Source organism: Desmodus rotundus, chromosome 5, assembly GCF_022682495.2.
Source record: "Desmodus rotundus isolate HL8 chromosome 5, HLdesRot8A.1, whole genome shotgun sequence".
NCBI lineage: Eukaryota > Metazoa > Chordata > Mammalia > Chiroptera > Phyllostomidae > Desmodus > Desmodus rotundus.
In genome coordinates, this window is record NC_071391.1 from 102,844,953 (window position 1) to 102,869,218 (window position 24,266).

General features: G+C 46.2%; 1 pseudogene; it reads left to right on the forward strand.

The window, feature by feature from the left end:
- The first annotated feature begins 19,600 nt into the window (after positions 1-19,600).
- On the forward strand, positions 19,601-20,455 carry LOC112319408 (calponin-2-like; annotated as a pseudogene).
- The last annotated feature ends 3,811 nt before the right edge of the window (positions 20,456-24,266 follow it).

Sequence of the window (24,266 nt, forward strand, 5' to 3'; positions counted from 1 at the left end):
GCCTACTTGAAAAAAATAATGACAGAAAACTTCCCTAACCTGGTGATGAAAATAGACATACATGTCCAGGAAACACAAAGAGTTCCAAACAAGAACAACCCAAAGAGGCCCACACCAAGACACATCATAATGAAAAATGCCAAAGGTTAAAGACACAGAGAGAATCTTAAAAGCTGCTAGAGAAAAGCAGTTAGTTTCCTACAAGTGAGCTCCTATAAGACTGTCAGCTGATTTCTCTACAGAAACTTTGCAGGCCAGAAGGGATTGGCAAGATGTATTCAAAGTGATGAAAAGCAAGAACCTACAACTAAGATTACTCTACTAAGCAAAGCTGTCGTCTAGAATGAAAGAACATGTAAACAGCTTCCCAGACAAGGAAAAGGTAAAGGAGTTCATCACCACCAAACCAGTATTACATGAAATGTTAAAGGGTCTTCTTTAAGAAGAAGAAGAAAAAGATAAAAAATATAAACAATAAAATGGTAATTAATACTTATCTATCAACAAATGAATCTTTAAAGAAAACAAAATAAAGAAGCAGAACAGAAACAGACTCATAGATACAGAGAACATTTTGTTGCTTGCCAGATGCATGGGGAGTTTGGGGTGGGTGAAAAAGGTGAAGGGAATAAATTGGTTATTACAGAATAGTCATAGGGATATAAAGTACAGCATAAGGAATATAGTCAATAATATTCTAATAACTATGTATGGTGTCAGATGGGTACTAGATTTATCAGAATGATCACTTTGTGAGTTATATGATGTCTGATTACTGGGGTGTACTCTTGAAACTAATATAATATTGTATGTCAACTGTAATTGAAGAATAGGAAATAATTTAAATTAAAAAATAAAAATTATTTTGTAGAAAAATTTAAATAAACAAAATTAGGAAAACAATTCTATGTACAGTAGCATCATAAAAAAGAATGAAATACTCAGGAATAAATTTAAGTTAAAAAGTGCAAGACTTGTACACTGAAAACTACAAGGCATTGTTCAAAGAAAATGTAGAAGATCTAAATAAATAGAAAGACATCCTGTGTTTATGGATCTGAAGACAATATTGTTAAGAGGGCAATATTCCTCCACTTAAACAACACATTGAGTGCAATGCCTATCAAAATCTCACTGACAGTGTTTGCAGAAATTGAGAAGCTGACCCCAAAATTCATGTGGAAATGCAAAGAACCCAGAATAGCCAAAACAAAGTTGAAAAAGAAAAGCAGGCCCTGACCAGATAGCTCATTGATTAGAGCATTGTCCTGATACGCCAAGGTTTCAGGTTCAGTCCTTGATCAGGGCACATGCAAGGAGCAACCAATGAATAGATAAATAAGAAAGAATTGATGATTCTCTTTCTCCATCTCATTCTCTCTCTCTCTCTCTCTCTCTCTCTCTCTCTCTCTCTCTCTCTCTCCCCCTTCCCCTTCTCTTCAAATCAATAAATTTAAAAAAATTTAAATGGAAAGAAAAACAAAGTTGGAAGACCCACATTTCCCTATTTTAAAACTTAATGCAGCCCTAGCTGGCTGGCTCAGTTGGTTGGAGCATCATTCCATACACTAAAAGGTTGCAGGTTTGAGTCCTGGTCAGGACACATACCTAGGTTGCAAGTTCAATCCCCAGTCAGGAATACAGGAGGTGAATGATAGATGTATCTCTTACACCGATGTTCCTCTCTCTTCCACCCTCTTCCCCTCTTTCTAAAATCAATGAACATATCCTTGGGTGAGGATTTTTTTTTTAACTTAATACAAAGTCAGTAATCAATACAGTATGGCTCTGGCAAAAGTTTAGACAGATTGAGCAAAGAAATAGAATTAAAAATCCAGAAGTAAATCTTCACATTTGTAGTCCATTGATGTTTGGCGTGTGTGCTAAAACAATTCAAAGGTGAAAGAATCGTATTTTTAACCAGTGGTGCTGGGACAAGCAGATTTCCACATGCAAAACAATGATGGTGGAGCCCTACTTCATATCAGATAAAAAAATGAACTCAATATGGATCAAAGACATAAATATAAAAGGTAAAACTACTCAAGTCTTAGGATAAAACATAGGAGTAAATGACCTTTTATTAAGCAATGATTTCTTCAATATGACATCAAAAGCACAAGCAAAAATAAAAAATAAACTGGACTTGGTCAAAATCTAAAATGTTATACTTCAAAGGACACTATTAAAAGAGTGAAATGACCACCCACAAAATGGGAGAAAGTATTTGCAAATCTTATATCTGATAAGAAATTTATGTCTAGAATATATAAAGATCCCTTACAGCTCAATAATAAAAAGACAAAATCCAATTTAAAAAGTGGACAAAGGATCTAAATGAAAAATAGATGTACAAGTGGCCAATAAGCACATGCAAAGTTGTTTAACTTCATTCACTAGTAAAATACAAATTAAACCCTCGCATCTCTCAGAATGACTAAAATTTAAAATAATGGCAACACCAAAACCTGGTAAGGATGTGAAAAAAGTGGATCACGTATGCACTGTTGATGAGAATGTATGTAAAATGGAATAGCACTCTATAAAACTAAACGTGCAAATGACATGCAAATGATCCAGTAGTTGCACTCCTGAGAATTGAACAGACATTCACATAACAACCTGTTCACTAATGTTCACAGCAGCTTTATTTGCAACAGCCCCAAACTGGAAAAAACCCAGATGTCATTCAACAGGTGACTGGGTAAACCAGCTGTGGTACTGCTTGATAATTAAAAGGAACAAACTATTGATACACATAAGAACCTGAAGAAATCTCTAGAGAATTATGTGGATTTAAAAAAACAATCCCCAAATACTACACACTGTATGATTCAATGGAACTAATATTCTTGAAATCACAAAATTATAGAAATGGAGAACAGATTAGTGAGCCAAGGCTAAGAAGGGGGGTGGGGCAGGAAGGATGTGACTGTGATTATAAAAGGGAAAAGGAGGGGTGGAAGTGGTCTGCATCTTGTGTCTGACAGTAGGACAAAGGCATAATGGACACTGTAATGAGAAGGTAACCTCAGACCAAAAAATGAAGCAAGCAACTACATAGAATATAACAGAATTTATTATGGGGTCATTTACTTTCAGGGATGCAGGGTCAGAGCAGACAGATGACCCAGCACTCTGCACAGATTATTCTCCTCTACCAGATCTATTATTTGTTTTCTGCAAAGGATCTTGGGACCCAATTTTTTACATTGTTGTTCAACTACAGTTGTCTCCATTTTCCCCCCAAAACTTCCCCAGTCATCCCCACCTCCCACCCTCAATCCTACCCCCCTTTGGTTTTATCCTTGTGTCCTTTATAGATGTTCCTGAAAACCCTTCCCCTTTCCCCACCTGCCTTGTCCCCTCTACCTCCGCGCTGGTTACTGTCAGTTTGTTCTTAATTTCAATGTCTCTGGTTATATTTTGCTTGCTTGTTTGTTTTGTTAATTAGGTTCCATTTAAAGGTAAGATCATATGGTATTTGTCTTTCACTGCCTGGCTTATTTCATTTAGCATAATGCTCTCCAGTTCCATTCACGCTGTTGCAAAGGGTAGGAGCTCCTTCTTTCTTTCTGCTGCATAGTATTCCATTGTGTAAATGTACCATAGTTTTTTGATCCATTCATTTACTGAGACTTAGGTTGCTTCCAGCACTTGACTATTGTGAATTGTATTGCTATGAACATCGAGGTGTATAGAATCTTTTGAATTGGTGTTTCAGGGTTCTGTTTCTAATATTTCATTGTTGGCATACAAAAATGCCTTTGATTGCTGAATATTGACTTTGTACCCTGCTGTTTTGCCAAAGTCACTTATTAGATCAAGTAGTTTCTTGGTGGAGTCTATAGGATTTTCTATATACACTATCATGTCATCTGCAAACAATAACAGTTTTGCTTCCTCCTTTCCAATTTGGATGCCTTTTATTTCTTTTTCTTGTCTGATTGCTGTGGCTAGGACTTCCAATACTATGTTAAATAGAAGTGGTGAAAGTGGACATCCTTGTCTTGTTCCTGATCTTAGTGGGAAAGGTTTTAGTTTTTGCCCACTAAATATGATGTTGGCTGTAGGTCTCTCATATATGGCCTCTATTATGTTGAGGAATGTTCCCTCTATTCCCACTTTGCTGAGTGTTTTTATCATAAATGGGTGCTGTACTTTATCAAGTACTTTTTCTGTATCTATTGATATGATCATGTGGTTTTTGTCTTTCATTTTGTTTATATGGTATATTATGCTTCCTGACCTGCTAATATTGTACCATCCTTGCATCCCTGGGATGAATCCCACTTGATCATGGTGTATGATCTTTTTAATGTATTGCTGGATGTAGTTTGCCAATGTTTTGTTGAGGATTTTTAGCATCTATGTTCATCAGTGATATTGGTCTGTAGTTTTCTTTCTTCATTGTGTCTTTATCTGGTTTGGGGATTAGGACGATGCTGGCTTCATAAAAAAGTTTGGGAGTCTTCAATCTTCTTGGATTTTTTTGAATAATCTGTGAAGGATAGGGGTTAGCTCTTCCTTAAATGTTTTGTAAAATTCTCCAGTGAAACTGTCCAGTTCAGGGCTTTCATGTGCCGGGAGTTTTTTGATTACTGCTTCAATTTCATCTGTTATTTTTCTGTTCAGGCTTTCTGCTTCTTCTTCATTCCATGTTGGACAGTTATATTTTTCTAAAAATTTGTCCATTTCACCTAGGTTTTCAAATTTCTTGGCATGGAGTTCTTCGTAGTCATTTATGATGGTCCTTGTATTTCTGTGGTATCAGTTGTAATCTCCCCTCTTTCATTTCTGATTGTGTTTATTTGGGTCCTCTCTCTTTTTTTCTTGATGAGTCTGCTTAAAGGCTTGTTGATTTTGTTTATCTTTTCAAAGAACCAGCTCCTGGATTTATTTATCCTTAGGATTGTTCCTTTAGTCTCCATATCATTCAGTTCTACTCTGATCTTGGTTATTTCCTTCCTTCCTTCTACTTTCTCTGGGCTGTCTTTGTTATTGTTCCTCCAGTTGTTGTAGATCTAGGGTTAGGTTGTTTATAACAGATCTATTATTGTACTTTTTTTAAAAAATTGATTTTTAGAGAGAAAGAAAGGCGGGGGGAGAGAGAGAGAGACCAATTTGTTGTTCCACTTATTTATGCATTCCTTGGCTGGCTACTTTATGTGCCCTGACTGCAGATCCAACCTGCAACCTTGGTGTATCGGGACAATCCTCTAACAAAATGAGCTACCTGGCCAGGAATACAGTCTTTTTGTTGTTGTTGTTGTTGTTGTATAACTCAGGTATTAATGATTGTCAAAACAAAGACTATAGTATGCACTGGGGTCTATACCTCCTGAGGGTCTGGTGATAGATATTGTTTCTAACTGATACCATCATCAGTTTGATATTTATATTGGTTGTCATGCCATTCCAGTCCTTACTAACAAAACTATTTATGGACGCATTGTATAAGTTTCAGGAACACAGGTAATCCTCAACTTGGGTGTGCTTCTTAAGGACAGTGAGGGATCTAGAACAGAGAGATGGAGCCAAAACTATACTGAGTCTGGTGGTAGATACACTAACCCATGCATGATAAAATTGTAAAGAACTAAATACACATACTACATCTGACTTCTGCACATGCACAAACCCTCACACAAATAGTGATGAGTGTAATGGGAACAGGATCAGTGGACTGTATCCATGTCTGTATCCTGGTTGTGATGTTGCACGATGTTTTTGAAAGATGTTATTACTGAAGGGAAGTGGGCATAGAGTCCACAGATCTCTCAGCATTATTTCTTACAACTGCAGGGGAAACTACAATGACCTAAGATACAAAGTTACATTTTTCCATGGCTGTTCCATCAAGTCACTGTGTGACCCTGGGCAGATCATTTCCCTGTGTTTCTGTGTTATTTTTGTTTCCTTATCCTAAAGATGAAGGTTTAATGTCCCAAAGGTGTCCTTCATGTGGACAGTCTGGAGTCATGGCTGTGGTGTTGGTGTGGCCTGAGGCCACAGGCTCCTTAGGTGTACAGAACAAAGAGGCTTACAGGGCATGCCCTGTACTGAAGCTACAGAGCTAGAGAGGCAAGGGTGTCTCAAGGCCAAAGAGTACTAGAGATCAGAAGTCCTGGCCAGAGGGCTCACTTGCTGGGAAGGCAAGGCTGGCCTGGGTCCAGAGCTTTGTATTAAAATTACATACCTGCTCCCTGTGGGAGCCAGCCAGGAGCCTCAGGGTGGAAGGTGAGAAGAGGACGCTGAACCCACACGGCACTGTTATTGGACATGGACTGGAACCAAGGTAGGTCTGCTGGACTGGTCTGAAAATGGGTTCTTGTGAAGTCACAAGAAAAGAATTTCAGGGGCTTATTCATAGGAGGATTTGAGTGGGAATGGCAACATTTAATGGAAGGGTGCACAGGGCATAGATGCCCCTGAAGAGGCTGCCACACTGACTTCAGCCATGACCAGGTGGCTCAGCTCTGTCTCACTACATAAGAAGACCAGCCTTTGGGGGCCCACCAAGCCCAGCAAGAGGGCCAGGACCCGGACCTGCCATGTCATTACCCTGGCACTTGAGTCTAGTGTCCAGCACAGTCTCTCTTCCCACCTGGCCCACTTTTAGCAATTTGCTTGTCGTGTGGCTGCCACACCCAAGGCCACACTCAGCTGCTATGGAGAGAGAATGCACCTGGGGCCTTTGTTAAACGTTGATTACATTTTCTTGGGCTTGGGAGAGAGCAGGCTTTCTTTCAAACTAACCAATTTTCTTCCTAATCCTTCATAGGCTTGTGCTAGGCCCTTCACCTATCCAATCCCTTTCTTGGATCTTCTGGGGTTCCATGCCCTTAACCTATCCAGTCTTCTTCCCAGGTTTTCCCAAGCTAGCTCCTCCTCTTTATGGGCTCCATATTGTCTCCTACTGCACAACCCTCACAGTTCTGCTTTGTCATCTGACTTTTACTGCACTCAGCAAAGGAATTTCCCCTTTACCATTTATCCTTCCCCACAACCCGTCCCCCATGATCTATGGTAAAGGGCTGGTTGTTCTATGGGAAGATTGGAAAGTGGGCCTTTTCGGGACTTCCAGTCAAGATGGCAGTGTAGGCAGACACAGCTCACCTCTTAGCACAACCACATCAATATTAAAACTAAATTATAGGACAACCATCACGCAGAACTGTCAGAAACTGAGTTGAATGGAAGTCTGACAAATACAAAATTAAAGAACCCACATCCATATAGACTGGTGGAGTGGTGCAGATGTAGAACAGGTTGGTCCCACAGCCACATGTGGTGGATAAAAATTCAGAAGGGATATCTCAGGAGTGAGGAATCCTAATTGCACACCAGGCTCCCCAGCCCAGGGTTTCAGTGCCAGGAAAATAAGTCCCCCCAACTTCTGGCTGCAAAAACCAGTGGGGATTGAGTCAATAGAAGAAACTGCTGGAGCTGCAAGCAGATACTCTTAAAGAACCCACACACAGACTCACCTACTCAGACTTACTCCCTCTGAGCTCCAGCACTGGGGTAGCAACTTGAAAGGCACCAGTGTCATACAGGGAAAAACTGAAGTGTCTGGTTTAGTGCGTGGCCCCTTTCCATCCACAATGGCTTCCGTGATCTGTCTGCTGAATGGCGTTGCTGTGTGGAGAGAAGCTGAGATTTCTCCCAGGAGCCCGAGGAAGGGCGCTGCTGGGAGGGAGGGAGGAGGAATGGCTTTTTCTGTTCCTACCAAGCCCAACCCTTCCAACCAACTGTAATATTTATCCACAACTTGTGCAAAGCAATTGAAAAGCAGCTGGGTGTTAACATCCCTCTTGGCCTTTAATTCACTCTTTGGGGCTGATTCTTGGAGGAAAATGTGGACAGGTTGTCAGGACCTTCTGAGGAGGTGAGGTCTGACCCTGACATTGAGTCCCTTCCTACCCTCCACCCCTATGCTCCCCCAACCCCAGCTCGCTGCAACAGGGGTTAGTGACCTCTGCGGGTGAACAGGGAAGCGGAAGAAGTGGCAGGGGGTCCAGCATTGTGCTCTGGCACTGGCAGAGGTGGGAAGCAGCCTCTTTCTCATATAGTGTGTTTTCATGACTTCTGTGGAGAGTCGCCACCCCACCACCTGCCCTAAAGGTGGTATCTTTGCTGTGTATCTCTGGCTAGCGGACCCTGAGTGAGGGAGGTGGCTCTGTCTGCCTTGGCTGCTAAAGAAGGCACCCCTTGGCAGCCAGCCACACCTGCAACTCCTCAGTGCTGTCCTCTTCCCACAAGACCTAGGGAGACCATCAGCCTCCTCCCTCACTTTCTGGCCCGCATCTGTTCCGAGGCAAATCTCTGGCATTCTTACCCTGGCCCACAGGGCTCCAGCATGACGGCAGGCACCCACCATCACTCACTCTGGGTTTTTCAAGCTTGAACCTGGGACCGGTCCCTCTATATCTCAAACTGGGAGGACAGCGGTTATATTCTTCAAGCAGACTCCTTAAAGCCCTTGATTTGACACAAAACATTCATACCCTCTCCCTCCCCTTGTAGATCAGCTGGATCCCAAATAGCTATTCTCTAAAAAATAAATAAATAAATAAATAATAAAAATAAAATTATTGATTGATTTGAGAGAGAGAGGAAGGAGTGCAAGGAAGTTCCCTGGGAAAAGCTCTCAGCACCCGCTGGGAAGCCCCCACATTCCCACTCTGCCATCAGCCTGCCACAGGCAGCTGGGACCCCAGCCCAGGCTCTCTGAGGTCCATGCTGTCCCACCAGGGTTGCCAAAAACTATAACCAAACAAATGGATGTTTGGCTGCCTGCCACAACAAAAGCCAAACTAATGAGGCAGGTGCTGGTGCAAAAGGAAAAAAGTTTTATTCAGGTGCCATGCAACCTGGGAGAATGGTGGACTCCCATCTCCAAGACCAACTCTTCTTCCTGCTCAAGCCTGCAGTGTTCTTATAGGGAGAGAGAGAGGAGGGCTTCTTTTTCCTATCCAGTTTTCTTTCTGCCTTTGGTGTGCTTGGGGCCCTATCCATTCATCTTTCTAGCTTTTGGCAGCATTCAGTGTAAGAACCTCTCCCTGCTGAAATCTTGGCCGATGGAGGAGACTCCCTAGCCCACCAATGGACTGTCTATAGTAACAGAAACTATTATATTTGTAAACTCAACTTTAAAAGCTTAAGGGAATTTAATTATCAAGAAATAAAGGCACTCTTAAAATGATTGCTAATATGTAAGCTAAAATGTGTAAAATTCAAACATGTGTTGGCTGAAATTAATGCTTAAATAAAAACTAGGTTTTTGTGAGTTTAATGTATTGGCTATTAAAATTGTAAAGCAGAATGACCTCTGGCTAACATTTCTTATACCAAAACCTCCTTCAAGGACAGTGAAAGATACCATAGTAGAGGTCTCCTTTGGGGGCCTCATGGAAGGGAACCAGAGTGACCCCAGATCTATGATTAAAACAGGGAAAACACAGTCAAGATAAGACTGATTTCTCCCTAGGAGTCGGTTTTATATATTGCTCTAATTTTGCATTATCGAGGCAATCATTTCTTAAAATCCATTATTGGTGTATTCTATTATTTCATAAATCTACTCTTCAGTTATTTCTAGGATTTGATGGCCTACACCAAGAGTAAGGAGGATTTCCCATGAGGCTGTGAGGCCTCCCCACAGCCCTGGGAGGCAGCCCTGGCAATGGGCTCACATAGTTATGTTTTGTGTTAATTTGCAAACACTGAGTGTACAAATAACAATTTTAAATTTGGATTACTGAGACCCAGAGGCCACTTCATTGGTTTGGGGCAGAATATAGCACTGGGGTTTAGACCATGGACTTTGAGGCCCGTTAGAGCCAGGTGCAAATCCCAACTGCCACATTGTAGCTGTGTGATTTCAGGCAGGTTACCTCATCTTCCTGTGCTTCCGGTTCCTTGTCCTTATGCAGAGCTCATATGGCTCATCTGCACCTAACTTTATAGCACAGTGGCTGCTGCAGAGAACACATGGAGCTCCTACTGTTGTTGTCTTACAGCAGAAATCAAAGTGGGGAGGTCTTCCCCTGTGTGAGTCAGCTCCATTGTAACGAATACCTTAGACTGGGGGACTTAAACTGCAGACATACTTCTCACAGTTCTGGAGGCTGGAAGTACAAGATGGAGGCCCCAACAGTTTCTGTTCTTGGTGAGAGCTCTGGTCTCATTGTTCAGGCACCTTCCCTCTGTCCTCACATTGTTACTGAACCCAAGGGGTTTGCCACTTGGGGTGCTCTGTTTAAGAACCGGATGGGGTTCTGGCAAGGTAGTTTTATTTCCTTGCAACAAGTAAGGAGAGGAGATACATATCCAAAGTTCTGTCTCCAGGAGGGAGGCTTAGCCATTGTTTCTATATACTATTTGGTCAATTACATGTTGATTTCTTCTTTGCAGTTGGATACATTTAACCTGTTGAGTTCTAGGCAGCTCATACTGTTTACAGCTGCATCTGCAAAATACTGTGCTATATTTTAATATTTAGTAAGATCCACCCAGACCTTGAGACCCTTGTCCTAGTTAACAACATGGCAAAGAGAACGTGCTCTGGTCTCTTCCTTTTCCTATAAGAGCATATCCCATCTCACAACCTCATCTAATCACCTACCAAAGCCCCACCTCGAACTACCATCACAGGCCTGGCAGGTGTGGCCCAGTTGACTGGGCGTTGTCCTGCAAAGCGAAAGGTCTCCGGTTCAATTCCCCATCAGCGCATATGCCTGGGTTGCAAACCAATCTTTCTTTCACACATGGATGTTTCTCTCCTTCTCTTCCTCCCTCTCTTCCTCTCTCTAAAAATAAGAAGAAAAATAAATAAAAAAGAATACCATCACAGTTGGGGTTAGGGCTTCAACATGTGAATTTGAGGGGAGCACAATTCAGTCCATAGCACCCTGGCAGCTGAAGTCTTCATGAAGGTTGAGTGTGGGGTGAGGGTACATGGCAAGGAGCAAGAAAGACATGAAGAGGAGAAAGTGGAAGCGTGTCCAGAAGATGACACCAGCCCCAGGACAGGGCCGCATGGGGGCTTCTTCAGTCAGGAATCCTCTTGGACTCCACACTGCTGTTTGGCTCCCACTGTGGACAGTGTCTCAAGTGAGCGTCTGCAATCTGTGCCCTGATGAGGCAGGAGACAGCATAGGACGTACTCTGAGACTGTGCTGCTGTTACTGGCCAACATCTGGCATCCTAGTTGCCAGGAAACGCCTTTTAGCACTGAGGTAGAATGAACAACGAACCAAGGCAGGAGGAGGAGGGAGACATGTCTCACACTCTAACTCACCAGTCCTGGGCCTGGTCCAATAATATTGTAGGTGTTCCAACATCACAAGAAACACTATGTTAGCAAGAAAGGAGGGAAGCCCTTGGAATTCTGTGTAGCATTTCCACTACCTGGGAAAGAAAGCCTTGAAACTGCTTTCATCCCAAGGCCTGAAATGCCAGAGAGGGTCCACGGTGCCCAAAGAAGCCCATAAATAACTTTGGGTAACTGCCTCAACTTTAATTAACTGTCTCCTGTCACCTATCTGTTTTACAAGATGAACAAGTAGAGTCGGAGCAAGATAAGGATTCAGGCTAACAGACCCCCACACATACCTAAGTTTGGATAGTCACGTCCCCACCCAAGAAAGTTGGCACTACATTTACCAGCCAATCAATGTAAATTTTTTTACTCCCATCCTGCCAACTCTATAAGTCCTCAGAATGAAGGACTTGCTGCTCTCTTAGCTCCCTTGGCTCTCTGACCACCAGGCTTCAGGTCACCCTGCCTCTGGCGCCCAGGGCTTTGTGACCCCAGCCTTCAGCTGCCCTTATTTTTTCCACACTGCTTTGCCCTGAACCTCTGCCTTTCACCCTCCACCGCCACCTTAGCTAGGCTTGTTCTCTTCCATGGGAATGGACCACTGATAATAAACTGATTGCACGTTAATAGATTTGCTGATCTGTAATTCTTTACATGTGTCAGCAAGAAGAACTAGGTCTCTCCCGTCAACTCTGAGGTTCCTGCAGGCTGGAAGGCCGAGGGGGGAACTTGAAGGAAGAGCAGGATTTGGGGGTGGAGAGGAAGGGGCTGTCCCAGACCAGGACATGGGGAGGGCCCAGGAGTGGGAATACAGGCTTGGGGGGATTGCGCAGAGGGGGACAGGTGGGAAGGCATCTGGGTCACAACTAGGGCCTTTATTAGCCATTTCTGTGGAATAGGCTTGAGGTTGGAAAGACTTGTGTAATCCCTCAGCAACCTCAAGGGAGGCACCACTGTGTGCCTGCTTCACAGTAAGGAGACCTCAGCTTAGGGGAGTTAAATAACTTGCCACAGCTTCCAGGGGACAGAAGTGGACCTGACTTCATGCTATGTGACCCATCATCTGTTCCTCAGGCCCCCTTTGTTGCTGACCACAACAGCCACACTGTCCGCTCCAAGAGGCCTGTAGCTAGAACAGGCCTGCCTGTGGGCATATCATCCAATGCCTTGGAGCCTGCAGAGCTGTACAGAGGGCCCCAGCTCTCCCTGAGTCAGTCAGTCCCACCTGGCGCTCCAGGCCCACCAGTCCACCATGGCATCCAGCCCAGCCCAGGCCAGAGATGGCCCAGCATGTTCCAGCTATGGGATGATGGAAGCCCAGATTACATTTCAGGGTCTTTGGCCAGGCTACAAAGCCTGAGCCCACTGGTGGCCCCACAGTGTGTGGACGCAGCCACTGTGCACTCCTAGCTCTGGCACATTGGGGACCATGAGGGTAAGAGGTCTTCGGCACCCTGGATTTGCAGTAGAGGAGATGAAATGATGGGGTTCTCTATGATTTTCTTGAAGCCTAGGGCTTGACTCCATAACACCTTCATCAACTCTGCCTCCTCTTTTTCTGCAAAGTGATGGAGGTGAAGTTAAAGGGTACTCCCCCAGGAGACAGGCCACGTGGTGGTCAGGGCTACTCTGGGCAAGCCCCAGACGTCTCAACTCTCGTGAGCAGCACTAGCCCCACTTTACGGAGGAGGAGACAGGCTCAGGGATGAGGTAATGACCGAGCCTGCCCTTGTCACCATGCTGACTACTGCGACAGCTGCCCGTGGCTTTGGATACCCAGGCTGGTGGCCAGGGAAAGAGTGGGCTCTGCACTGTGGGTCAGATGTGGGTTAAATCAGGCTCCACTACTTCCTTGGTGTGTGGGCCTATAGTAGTCACTCGGCCCCACTGAGTGTCACTTTCTTTGTTCATGAGGATGGTTGTGAAGATCATCGATCATGGGCAAACAGCCCTTGACATTTAATAAATGCCCACTTCCACCTCTATTCTCAGGAGAAAGGCAGGAGGTGGTTCTAGACACCAACAGAAGACCTGGCAAACAGTTTCTTGCACCAACAACTTAGGCCAGAAGGCATGGACTGCAAGGGAGACCCCAAACACCAGCCGGCCCACAGGTGAGCTCTCTCTGGCCCTGGAACAGACAGGCTGCAGGGCCTCACCCATCACAGATGCTCCCCCACCTCCTAGTCGCAGGGCCCTCTGTGGCTTAGGGGTCAGGTCACTGCTACCAACACTAGTCTCATGGTAGTCAGCACTTAGACCTTCCCACAGATCACAGGTCATTGGTGACACATGAGGGGACACTCCCCTCTTGTGTGGTTAAGTAAGGGTCCCAGCCTCTGACCTCCCCAGCTGCCAGGATGGCCCATGACTCACTTTAGCCCTACTGTTGTCTGAGTTCTGTCAGAGGCACAGCATCTTCCCAGAACACGGCACTCAGGCCCTCAGGGCAGGGTGGTCCCCAGCAGGCTTCCCCCAAGTACTCTCCAGGGCGACTTGAGGCTGTTGGGTTTTTGTATGAAGGTCACATCAGACACACACACACAGAGGGAACCCTGAGCCACTCTGCATTCCTGGGTTCTGCAGAGCGAGGGCCCCTGAAATGTACAGAACCATAGTGTGAACACTGAATCGGAGGGCAAGGAGCAGAGTCCCCAACCCAAAGCAGCTTTACCACTAAAAAATTCAGTGCCCTCGACCCCTGTGACCTCTGCGGATGGAATAGGGGCTGGGGGTTGAATCCGTTGCCAGTGGTCAATGATTTAATCAGTCATGTCTCTGCAATTTAGCCTCCATAAAATGCAAAAGGACGGCATTCACCAAGCTTTCAGGTTGGGGAACACATGGAGATTTGGGGAGAGTGGCACACCTGGAGAAGGCTGGAAGCTCCACTCCCTTTCCCCACACCTTGCCGTGTGCATCTCTTTCTCCTGGCTGTTCCTGAGTTGTATGCTTTTATAAACACTCAGCAATCTACTCGGAACCTTGCCTGCTAAGCTGAGCTGTCCCTCTTGAGCCAGAAACCCATGCAAGGAGCCTCCTGGAGGCCCAGGGATGGAAAGTCACCCATAAAGAGAGCAGTGCCAGTGGAACCATGCTGCTGGAAGCTCTGGATTGCATCCTGCCACCAACTCGTCCAACTGACAAGCCCCTGCATCTGCCCCGCCAGGATGTCTACAAGATTGGTGGCACTGGTACTGTCCCTGTGGGCCGAGTGGAGACTGGTGTTCTCTAACCGGCCATGGCAGTCACCTTTGCTCCAGTCAATGTTACAACTGACTGGAAATGCACCGTGAAGGTTTAAGTGAAGGTCTTCTTGGGAACAATGTGGGCTTCAATGTCAAGAATGTGTCTGTCAAAGATGTTCATCGAGTAATGTGGCTGGTGACAGCCAAAATGCCCCACCAATGGAAGCAGCTGGCGTCACAGCTCAGGTAACCATCCTGAACCTTCCAGACCAAATCAGCGCTGGACATGCCCCGGTGCTGGATTGTCGCACAGCTCACATTGTTTGCATATTTGCCGAGCTGAGGGAGAAGATTGATCTCGTTCTGGGAAAAAGCTGGAAGATGGCCCAAAGTTTTTGAAGTCTGGTGATGCTGCGTGGTCGATATGGTTCCTGGCAAGCCCTTGTGTACTGAGAGCTTCCCTAGCTATCCTCCTGAGATTTGGTTTTTCTTTCAACAGTGAAATGGCAAACTTAGAATAACTCAGACAGAGATCCCTGCCTGGCTTTCACCTGAGGGAAGAAAAAAAAAACTGGTGCATTCTAAACAACTAGAAGAGGAACAGAATCACGGAAACGGAGATCACATGGAGGGTTATCAGCGGGGAGGAGGAGCAAGGAGAATGGGGGAAAAGGTACAGGAAATAAGAAGCATAAATGGTAGGTAGAAAATAGGCAGGGGGAGGGTAAGAAGAGTATAGGAAATGGAGAAGCCAAAGGATTTATATGTACAACCCACAGACGTGAACTAAGGGGGAAGAATGCTGGTGGGAGAAAGGGTACAGGGCAGGGGGGAAAAGGGGAGGAAAAAAATGGGACAAACTGTAATAGCATAACCAATAAAATAGATTTAAAAAAATAAGAATTCAGTGCCCTCTCACACTTAACAGAAAACTGGAGGCATGGCACCTCGGGGCCCTTGGACAACCTCCCTGTTCTTTCCATGGCTTTGCCCTCGTCATCTCAGGGAAGCTGTCGCAGCACCGTCCTATCTTCACACAATAAGGCCCAAGGTCGTAAAGGAGCCACATCCTGGGGCCACCCCTCTGTGGTACAAGTCCTAACGCTGAGGCCCAGCATCATGTGCTGCCTTGCCATCTGATCTGGTGAAGCCAGGAGGGACTTGAATGCCTGACTGCAGCTCCCCTTCTCACTCCAACCCCATCCAAACAACCTTCTTACCAAGGGGACCAAGCACAGTTCCTGCCTATACCTGAGTACTGGGGTTTCAGTTCCAAGTGGTTGAATGGGACATGATTCAGACACCCTCCCCCACATTTTGGAGACCTCTCCAACCAGGGTGAAAGCTCCATGAAGAAGGGACTTTGTTCTGTCCAGTGGGAACTTCCTGGAGCCCACATAGTACCAACATAAGAGTAGGTGCTAAACGGATACTAGTAGAACTAATGTAGGAATGAAGACTGAACACATAATTTCATAATTAGCTGAGTTGTGGTTTGTGGCCAGGCCTGAACTGCAGCTTTTCTGTGACTAACCTAGAGCAGCTTCCGTGTCCTGTGTGTGTGTGCACAGGAGCTGGGGCGCAGGGCTATTCCCACCTCGGCTCTGCAAGAAGTCCCAGGTGCCTGCACAGTTGTAAGACACTTTTTTCAAAAATGCTGTCTTGACCCAGTTTTGAGGCCCTGGCTAGAGGCGGTCAGTGCCCTCCTTGAGCACCTGATTAAGCCCACCCCCCAACCTCTTCCCTTATGCGGCTCTGACCCTGTGTACTAGCCGGAATCACCAGGGGCCAGGCACTAGACAGCCAGGGACAGCCCCTGCGATGTCCTTCTCAGAGCCCAGCAATTATTCAGATCTGCCAGTCCACAGGGAGCTGGAAAATCCTAGCTGACCCCACCCCACTTGTCTCACAGCTGCCCCGACAGCTCCAGCTGCCTGCTACTCTGGTTTGGAGCTGCAAGTGACAGTCTGCCTTTCATGTCTCTGAGCGTCTTTGTGTTGTGTCCACCATCAGAGGAACCTTTACATCTTATAGAACAATCGATGCTCTGAGCAGGGAGGCATAGCGGGCCAGGACTGACCACTGGGTGGGGAGACCATTCTCCATTTATCCGTCCATTCCGGACCACAGCTAGAGGGGCTTGCACATCAGCTGTTAGCCTTGTGCTTGCTCTGTGCCTACGCTGGTCACCGCTGTCTTCTTCCCCCAATTCCCTCAGCGTGGGAATATTCCAGATGAATGGTGCTAATTGGGCAAACTCTGGGGACTGCACACCAGCCCGGGATGGAGCCACTTTAGGGCAATAGGAGTAAGGACTCACTTAACTAGCACTTCTCCAGGTTGGGCATTCCGACATGTTTCCAGAACAGCCAGTGTTTAGAAGAGGGCTCAGGGCTCACCACTTCTTCGGTGTCATTTTTCTTTATTATTATTTGGGGCAGAACCCTGGTTTGCCTATTTCAGGTGACCCCCACGTTGGCTGGGCTCTTCTGTGGTGGAGAATATGTATCAGTCTCACTGCCCACGTTGCTTATGCGGGGGTCACGGCCTACCTGTCATCTTTGTGGTTGCATGCCTCGCTGCTGCCACCTGTACAGCTCCTGCTCCCTAGATCCTCAGGGGTATGGTGAGTTACATCCTCGTCCCACCCCCATCGCCCTGCTACCCCTCAAACAACTGCAAAAAATGTTACACAATTTTCTAAAGTAATGCAAAATCCTAAGCCATTGTGCTTGGGCCTAAGTTAGCGCTCCACCTCCACCCCACACATAATATGAAAAAGGCCTAAGACCTTCGATGGGAGGCTAATTGCCAGTCCCAGGGGAGGCTGCTCTCATTCTCCTAAGTGTGAACCCTGATCTCTGGGAGGGGCAGCCCAGGAGGAGAGGGATGGCTGCAGACCAGGCAGGGTCTCCGTACTCCGCCCTTCTCCTGTGATCTCCTCGAAGGCCTCCACTGTGTTACCAGAGACAAAAACTAAAATCATGGCTTTAGGGTTCTAGAAGCACCCCCTCTCCCCTCAAGAGAAGAAAGAAAATCTGGATACATAGGGAGATTAGCAATAACAAATTCATTAAAATATACAGGGTGGGGCCAAAGTAGGTTTATAGTTGTGAGTACACAAAACAGTTTATTCTTGTGTTATTATTTATTAACTATTGTATTATTTTCCATACAAACAGCTACAAACCTACTTTTGCCCCAATCTGTACATATATACACACACATATAAATAAAATGTACATTTATACATGTATCTGTATAATTAAATTGAAACATGGGTCCAGAACATGACTGAACTGAAAATCTAAAATTTACTTTCAAAATTATGTAACAACAGCAACAACGACAAAAAGGGTGCTGACTAGCATTTTTGTCCCTACAACCTAGGTTCTAAATTTACTGTAACATTTGTTTAAATGTACCAACGGACAGTTTCACCGACTTAATACTTGGTCTCAAATTGCAGTTATACCTGTGGACCCCACTAAAATGAAACATGATATCCCCTATAATCTTAACAAAGTAATTAAATATAAGATAGGGAAAAAAACAGGTATGCCTCACTTTAACTGTATGTAGCCTTGGCTAAATTTGCCACAAATTTACCACCCTAAAACATTCCACAGATACTAGGAGACATAAGTAACAAGTTAACATTAAATTATCTTTGGCATTTACAAGTTGGTTTGACAAAATGAGACCCTGTGGACCCCCATTATAATTGTTAAATATAGCTCTAGGTAAGTTAAAACAAGGCTTTCAAGGATTAAAACTTACTAGATAAGATCTAATAATGAATGGGTGATTATCCCCGCTGCTTCTCCATTTGACAGCCTGATTTGCCTGCTCTTAAACCTGGAAAAAATATATGGCACCTCATGGTGAATTATCCATTAAAACACTCCACCCACTTCCCTGTTTGGATCCCCCACTCGGCACCACTACATGCCAGCTCTAATCGCCCTGGAACCAGGTGCCACAGGCACCTGCTGGCCAGGGACAGGCCCTATGCCCTGGGGCTTTTGATGCCAAATGATTCAGATCAGCCAGTCCACAGGACTCCCGTCCCCTTCGCCACACATAAGCTGCGCCTCCAGCTCCAGCGTGTGTTATCCTGCCCCAGGTGCAGCCTCAAGGAGCTGTAAGTAACAAAAATTTTGCTTTTCATCTGAGTGAGTGTGTTGTGCTCACCAACAAACCTTTAAATTTTATAAAACACTGGGTACACCAAATGCTTTCTGACTCAGGAAATGTTGGGAAGCACTGGGCCTGGGGATGTGCTATGGAGCTTTCGGGGCCCAGGACCCAACCAAAATCTGGGTTTTGAGCAAGGAAGAAGGCAAGATAGGGGTGGGGATGAATAGGCTGCCTCCAAGAACAGCCACAAAAGGCAAACTTTGCTGCCAGCCCACATCTGTCCCCAGCAAGTCCTGCGTCAAAACCACTATACAGACCCCATGACAGCCAAGAGGGACTGATCACTCATTCCCTCACATGCACACTCACTCACTCATGTACTCACAGACACAATCATTTACTTGTTTATCAAACATATGTGCTCTAGCCAGGGGTGTCCAACCTGCAGCCAGCAGGCCACATGTAGCCCAGGATGGCTGTGAATGTGGCCCAGCACAAAATCATAAATTTACTTAAAACATTATGAGATATTTTTTGTGATTACGTGTCGCACTGTATTTAATGCATGGCCCAAGACAACTCTTCTTCTCTGCAGTGTGATGCAGAGAAGCCAAAAGTTTGGGCACCACTTCCTAGGCCTTAAGGATCGAAAAATGGAATAAGAAGGAATTCATGTAAGCAAAATGCTGGGTGAGTAGAAGAGCTGCCCAGAGGGTGCAGGAAGAGGGGGCCACGCAGGTGGGTGCCTGGCCTTGAGATACATCAGGTGAGGAAGAGGGTGGAAGGCGAGTACACAGAGCGGAGAAGAGCAGGAAAGGTTCCTGCCACCTTGCTGAGGACCTGTGAACATAACATTAGACACCGGTTCTAAGGCAAACTAAGTGTGCAGTGAGGGGATTCCAACTGACCTCTGAAGGAGAGGACATGTGCATCGACAGAGAACAAGATGAAGTTGGTCAGAGACTTAAGAAAATGGGGCAGGTCTCTCCCGTCATCTACCGCTGCTGGCTTGAGCCACATGCAGTTCAATAAGGGGCCCTTGTATGGGTTTTCCGCCAAGGTCAAGAACTGGCTCCTGTCCAAATACTACCCTCAGAAGGAGGCAGAACTCCGCAGCTGGATGAAAGGACTCAAGGGCCTGTCTATTGGTCCTGACTTTCAGAAAGGTCTGAGGGTTGAAGTAATCCTGTGCGCACTCATGAATAAGCTGCAACTGGGCTCGGTCCCCAAGGTCAACTGCTTCATGCAACATTGGCACCAGTTGGAAAACCTCTCCAACTTCATCAAGGCCATGATCAGCTTGAACTCTGCAGACCTGAGGCCAATGACCTGTTTGAGAGTGGAAACACAACACATGCACAGGTGTCTCACTGGCTCTGGGAGGGAATGTTAGGACAAAGGGGCTGCAGTGTGGTATGGACATCAGCATCAAGTACTCAGGAAAGCAGGAGCAGAACTTTGGTGACACCATCACAAAGGCAGGCCAGTGCGTTATCAGGTGCCAGATGTGCACCAAGTGTGCCAGCCAGATGGGCACGACAGCCATGGGACCTGATGGCACATCTGTGACACCAAGCTGGGGACCAACAAGTGTAACAACTCCTCCAGGTCTCTGCAGATGGGCTACATGCAGGGCGTCAACCAGGGCTGCCAGGTCTTTGGCCTGGCCTGGCATATACGACCCCAGTACTGCCCACAAGGCCCAGGGGCCTAAGGGGCTCCAGGGTTTGCAGGTGACTGCCTAAGCCCAGGGAAGGCCCCGGAGTAACCCCCCTACTACCTAGAGGAGACAAGCTACTGAGGCCCCTCCTGTGAGGTGTCTCCCCATATTCTCACCCCATCTGGGATTTTGAGTTCTTCCTGTGTTTTCATCTTTTGTTCCATGTGATTAAGTGCTTCCAGCTGAAGGCCTATGAAGACCATATCCAGATGTGTGTGAGGTAGGGGTCCCTGCCAGGGCACATCAAGGTAGCAAATGTCCCAGCAGGCTTGGGAGGGAAGAAGAAACCTGTGCAGGGAGGGAAACTGGCCTCAAATGGCTTCCTGTTGCTTCTACCCCTCTTCTCTTTTCTCTGCTGATCAGTTTGTGGTTTTTGTAGCCACAGAGGTTTCAGGCAGTTTTAACAAAACAAAAGTAATTTTTTTTTCTGGTGGAATGGGGTGGTGATGGTGAAAGAGGGTGTTGGGAAGGAAGTCCTCTGGGAGAGGGCCAGGCCATAGTCCCTAAGTATTTTAGGCATCATGAGGGACTGGATTTCCCCAGGGCCCTCCTAGTGAGGAGACTGAGGCCCAGGCAGGACAATGGAGTTATGAGTGGCTGAGGCAAAGCCAGACTCCCACTTCCATGTTTGTCCCCTCTCCCCAGCCAAGCACTGCACAGGGACCTCCACTGGAGGCCCTCTCTGGGACCAGCCCCACTCCGAAGCCCTGGGAGCAAGACATAATGTGAAACACCAACTTGGACCAAAGACAATAGAAACCTCCTTTTAGGGAAGAAGGAGACAAGGGAGGGAAGGGAAGAAGCAGGGTGGGGCAGCCTCTTGAGCAGTGTAGACCATGAGGCAGATTTCAGACAATCTAGAATGTGATGTCCTGACCTACTCAGACCCAGCATTGCCATCCCAGGTCCCCACGGTGGGCATTTGCTCCAAGGGAGCTCAGTCTTGAGGGCTAAGAACAGACTAATTCTCATATGTGGAAACGTAAGGACCAGCCATTCTTTAGGAATTAGGCTTCTTCCAGTTTTTCGGAGGATGTCATTACAGTCAACAGCGATTGACTGAGGATTTTCTTGGTGCCAGCATTATTTTTGGTGTGCAGAATGAGGCAGGCTCTCCAGAGGGTCAGAATTCATCAAGAGAGTAAACACTGGACAATTTTCAGTTAAGAAAGTTCCATCAGAAATGATCAAGAGGACAGAAGAAGTGACATAGCAAGAAAGGGGTTTCTGGTGAGGGCTTGTCAGGGAAGGTCCCTCTAGGAGATCATGTGACTCAGTCCTTCAGGAGAGGTGTTCTGAGTGGAGGGAACAGAGAGCACAAAGGCCTCTGTCTGAGGAATGGAGTAGAGGATAGCAAGACCCTGAACTGCAGGAACGACCGAGCTGGGGCTGGGTGAGCCAGGGTGGGCTGTGTTGTGGAGGAGAGTGCTGTAGGCACAGGCCTGAAGTGCCCTCCACATGGCTCACAAAGCTCCTCTAGGTCAGCAAGGAGGCTTCACAGAGGCTGTGGCCAAGGCATTCTCGGGATTGGACCAGGGAGGTGGGGGGAGAGGGAGAAAATGGATAAACGGGTGACATCTTTGGAGACTCCATGGGCTTTGGTGGGAAGCTAATGAAAAGGAAATCAAGCTGCTGAGTGGGTGTGCACAGGCCCATGGTTCAAGTGGGAGAGGAGCCTTCTGGCTTGACTCTCAGCTCTGTTTTCTAGAATCCCATCCACCCCCCTTTCCTGCCATCCTTCCTGGCATTGGTCCTGCCTGCCCCAGGCTCTGCTCCTGTTGTTCCAGGGCTAGGCTCTCTTCTCTGTGCTATGACTCTTGATCAGGCCACAGCCAGGAAAAAAAAACTTGTGTGATTGTTTTTCTCTGCTGGATGCCTTAGCAGACAGAACCCAGAACTGGGAGCTAAGAACTGACTTTTCTTCTGGCCCCACCTTGGGGGCTTCTGAGCCAAGGGTTTCAAGGTTTTGCAGACAGTGTTTTGTATTGATCTCAGCCTGCTAATAACCAGTGTTGTGGCTGGACCAGCCCTTGAGGTCCTTATTACAATTGCAAGACACCCTTCCGCAATAACCACCAGGAAATTTTGAAAGATACAGGTTTATTACTTTCAAGACCTGGGATTACATAGCACACTTGGGGCCATACAGTGAGGTCACAGGGTGACAGGGGCCTGGGGTTCTACTTTTACTGGGGTGGAGGGTGGGGGCTTAGGATTTCTTGGGCTCACACATTATTGGTAAATTTAAAACATAAGAGCACTTAGTGCAAGGTGTGTTGAGAGGGTGACAATCACCAAACCAATGAACGGTGATACTAAAGGAGGACAATGGAGAAAGCAAAAAGATTGAGAAAGTAACCCATCTTGAAGGGCAACATTGAAGACTGGTCTATTGATCTAAGATGATTATTTTATAAAAGACTTTCTAGTGTACAAGACGCAACTGTGTCCAACTGTATATAACTACAAATAGTTTTCTGTTTTACTTTGTTTTTTGCTATCTATATAACGACTCAATGCATTGTAGATCTGTGTTTATAGCAGTTTTATTTTTATGATTTCATGTTAAACCTCAAATAAATGTTTCTTTATCTGAAAAGAAATAAAACATAAGAGTAGGAATTTATGAATTCTGATCAAGATGGCAGTGTAGGCAGACATGGTGTGCCTCATCCCACAGCCACATCAAAATTACAACTAAAATATAAAGAATCATCACTCAGAACCAGCAGAAATCAAGTTGAATGGAAGACTGACAGCTAAGAAATTAAAGAAACTGCATCCACTCAGACTGGTAGGAGGAGCACAGACATGGAACAGGATGGTCTCTCACCCACATGCGGTGGGTAAAAATTCAGGAGGGGGGTGGCTTCCAGCCAAGATGGAGGCATAGGTAGACACACTGTGCCTCCTCGCACAACCAAAAGAAGGACAACAATTTAAAAACAAAAACAACCAGAACTGACAGAAAATCGAACTGTATGGAAGTCCAACAACCAACAACCAAGGAGATAAAGAAGAAGCATTCATCCAGACTGGTAGGAGGGGCAGAGGCGGGCAGCCGCGGGGAGAGGACTCACAGCAAGGGGGCATCTGGCGGACCCAGCGAGGTGGCGGATTGTGGAATGGGACAGGCCAGGCTGCAGCTAGCAGATGCCACAGCCCCACATTCTCGCATAGATGAACCAGGAGGAACAGTGGGGGAGCGAAACAGACCCCTCAACCCAGGGCTCCAGCATGGGGAAATAAAGCCTCAAACCTCTGATTGAAAACACCCGTGGGGGTTGAGGTGGCAGCAGGAGAAACTACCAGCCTCACAGGAGAGTTCGTTTGAGAGACCCACAGGGGCCTAGAGTGTGCACAAGCCGACCCACTCGGGAATCAGCACTAGAGGGGCCCAGTTTGATTGTGGGTAGTGGAGGGAGTGACTGAAAACCAGCAGAGAGTGGAGCAAGCGCCATTGCTCCCTCTCAGCCCCTCCTCCACATACAGTGTCACAGCACAGCAACCAGTATTACCACGCTCTGGTGAACATCTAAGGCTCTGCCAAGGTGCCTTAAGGTGCCTCACATAATAGGCGCACCAAGACAAAAAAAAATGGCCCAAATAAAAGAACAGATCAAAGCTCCAGAAAAAATACAACTGAGCAACGAAGAGATAGCCAACCTATCAGATGCACAGTTCAAAACACTGGTAATAAGGATGATCACAGAACTGGTTGAATTTGGTCGCAAATTAGATGAAAAAATGAAGGCTATGCTAAGAGAAACAAAGGAAAATGTACAAGGAACCAATAGTGAGGCGAAGGAAACTGGGACTCAAATCAACGCTGTGGACCAGGAGAAAGAAAGAAACATCCAACCAGAAAAGAAAGAAGAAACAAGAATTCAAA